Raw genomic sequence first — 3,407 nt, 5'->3', positions numbered from 1 at the left:
TCAGCAGCTGCAACAGCAAGGAGGAAGAGCAGGGAACCCATCTGAATTCATGTATGGCTCCTGCCCAGGGAGCTGGCTGGGAAAGGCCAGGACAGGAAGGCTTGGCACAGGACAGATAAAGCTTTCTGAATACAAGAAAAGGGACTGAGGTTACTTCCTTCAGAGAGCCATGATGAAAGCACAGCACAAGTAATCTGGCTGCATTAGATTCCTCCACATCCTGTGAGAATTACAGTCCTTGCAGGAAGAAATCCTCTATTTTAACAGGGAAAGGCTATTATGCATTAGGAGACTAAACAGAACCCAAATATTTTGCTCTTTTAACTTGATAATGCAGCTGTCTAGAAATGGATTGACCATTTATCAAATCAGATGCTTTAGCAGTAGAACCTGGGGACCTCATCATCCCAAAAACCCTGAACACCTATTTGGTTCAGGTTATTTTTATCTGATTCTGTTTTTGAGGAACCCAAATGGCACCCTAGAAACATCACATTATCACAGGAGTGAGCACATCTGATCACCCCTCCCCACACGTGTCCATATTAATTGTGTAACTGAGAAGATACTTGAATTTCACAACGAATCAGTCATGCAGAATACTTCTCTCTGACTGGTTAGACATAAAAATAGACATAAAGTAGCCACAAAACCCTGGAATGGCTAAAAGACCCACTGGTAGCTACAGATGTGGGAATGCAAGGTATTTTTTAAAAAAAGGGAACACACAAAAGAATCCCAAATATGTTTAAACACATCCCTGAGATAAAAAAAATAAGTGAGCAAAAAGTGTTCATGATCCCAGACCTTGATGCATTATTTAACAGAAGAGACTGAGTGTCTCCTGCTAAGCCACCAGCACATTCAAACAAGTTCAAGAGCTGTTCACAAGAAAACACACAGCAGGAAAAGGAGCAAGTTGCATTTAATTACACAAAAGGGTTTCAGCCAGTAACAAGCCAGCTTGCCCCAAACATCATCCCTTTCTAAAAGACAGACTTAGTGACACCACATCCAGTTGTATCGTTCCTTTCACAAAGCAGCACACCCAAACAGGACCTCCACGTTTTCTTTTTACTCTTCTCTTTCACCACCCTAGCAATACACTCTATCTTGCTGTGGTGGTATAGAAAGTCAAAAAAACAACTCTTCACACTTCTTGCATATAAGGAAAAAAAAATATCAACAAGAATTAGAGTATCATGAGAAGAGGAACATATTCCACCTCAACACATCTTTACCCCCAATGAAAGGTGATCAATTGGACAAACAAACAGAACATCACCAACAAACAAAACCCAACAAAACAAACAGTGGGACAGATGTGAAGATGTTACATTGTGAATGACAGCTGCTTACAAGCAGGGAATGTGCATAGCAGTGTTCAATGTTTTACTTGTGTGACTTAGGCAAAAGAGACAGGGGAAAAAACCCTGCATTAAGAGACCTTGAAGGTTTAATTTTAATCTAACAGGTATGGTAATACCATTGCCAAATGAGAGACAAACCTCACTCCCTCTGGAGCAACTGATTCCCCACCTGCCCCACTGTTTGGGCTCTGTTCTGAAGAGCAAGATTAAAGGTGAACACAGACCTCATGTGTGGAAGACCAACCTCATTCCTTCCTGAGGACAAGCATCCACTCTTGTAGGCCCTGGAGAAAACATTATTTCCTTTTAACAGCAAAACACCAACAAGAAATCTTTCCTGTTCTCATGAGGACATGAATAAGATAATTATTTTGTGGAGAAAGAAGCTTGCACAATTCTTCAGTCTCCTCTCTTTTCTGCCTTGCATGTCACAGGCTACTCATTTTGCATATGGGCCTTCCAGCTGCTATCAAGTCCTCTATGATACACCCAGAACCATGCTCCATTTGATCTGGGAAGACACAGGAAAGATGCCTTTCACCTGAACATCTTAGGCACTGAATGCTGTGTTCCACTGAGGACACCAAAACATTAAAGTGCATTTCTCTTTTTTTTTTTTGTTTGATGAAACCTGAATGTTTTAAGGGTCACTCATCCCACAATGCAATTTGAAAACAGACTGTTTTTAATGCTCAACTACAAACAACTTCTGGAACTACATTAACACAACCAGCAATGGAAATTGTGACAGAAGAAACAGGCTTCCACAGAACATTCAAGTTGATAAAAGAGAAATGAGAGACTGGGAGAGATCTTTTACAGTTAAAACACTGAGCAGCACAATCTTTTTTGCTAATCTTTAACAGAGCATTTCACCAGCAGCAAGATATGGCACGTGGACCTCTGCACTGGAGCTGTCTGGAAGCAATTTCTGGGGAAAGAGCACTGAGGCTGAGAGTCTCAGCAGTGCCCCTAAAAGGAGAGTCTCATTGTCACCTTGCAGACAGGAGGCTGGGATTATTCCAAATCCTGTGCTGAAAGACCTGCCAAAGAGCAGCTGGTTTTCAGTTCCCAGTTCAGACACATTAAAAGCCTGATGTGAATACCTAAAACATCCATTACCTGAAGCATGAACAAAATGGAGGTAGACAGGGCAAAAATGAATCATTGTTGATGAAAAAATCTGAAGGACATGTGACACATTTTCCCTTGTATGATAAGGAATATTTGGCTTGAAATTAAGAATGGGGAAAATCCAGCCAATTGAAAGATGTGCAATGCCCACAGCCTGTAAATATCCTACAACATAACCTCTCAAGGACAAGCACTCTGCACAAATCATCTTGCATAAAGGATAGATATAGATAAAATCCATAAAGACAGAACCAAGAACTTGTAGGAGAAAGCATAAAATAGCTGATAAATTAACTTCTCTGCAATGACTAAGAACAGAACTGAAAGAAGCCCTCAGCAATGCACTGCAAATTCAGAAAGGGGAACACACACAGAGCATAGGACAACAGCTCCCAGACTCCACTGCTTGGATTCCTCTTTCTGGGGGCTTAGCCCCAACAAGACACAACTCCAGTTCCAGAAGACAGGTTTCAAAGTACTGGGACAAAACAAACCATCTTCTCCAAAGTGAGAGATTTCTCACCTCATTCATTTCACATCACACAGTCAGTTACTTTATCTGAATCCCACTGAGATTCCTTCATCTTAAGCTACAGACAAGCCAAGACTATTCACTCAATGAATTCTTTCATGGTCATAATAGGTGCTTAAGGTAAATCAGACAGAAGAAAGCATTGAATTAACTGTCCAGATAGGAAAGGATATGGTGGAGGCTTTCTTTTTGTTTTAACTATTTTTACTACCTTGGTTTCTATTGTGATCCATGTTGTCACCCCCCATGCCCCCACAACTTTTACCATTTAGCATGTCATAACCACTGCTTTAAAAAAAGAGTCAAAAGGATATGTTAAACACCAAAGATTTAAGTTTAAATCATGGAAAATGAGGATGAACACATTGATA

This window comes from Passer montanus, unplaced genomic scaffold (genome assembly GCF_014805655.1).
Source record: "Passer montanus isolate IOZ18808 unplaced genomic scaffold, ASM1480565v1 scaffold40, whole genome shotgun sequence".
In the NCBI taxonomy this organism is placed as follows: domain Eukaryota; kingdom Metazoa; phylum Chordata; class Aves; order Passeriformes; family Passeridae; genus Passer; species Passer montanus.
The sequence above is the reverse complement of the archived record's forward strand: the minus strand, read 5'-3'. Positions refer to the sequence as shown.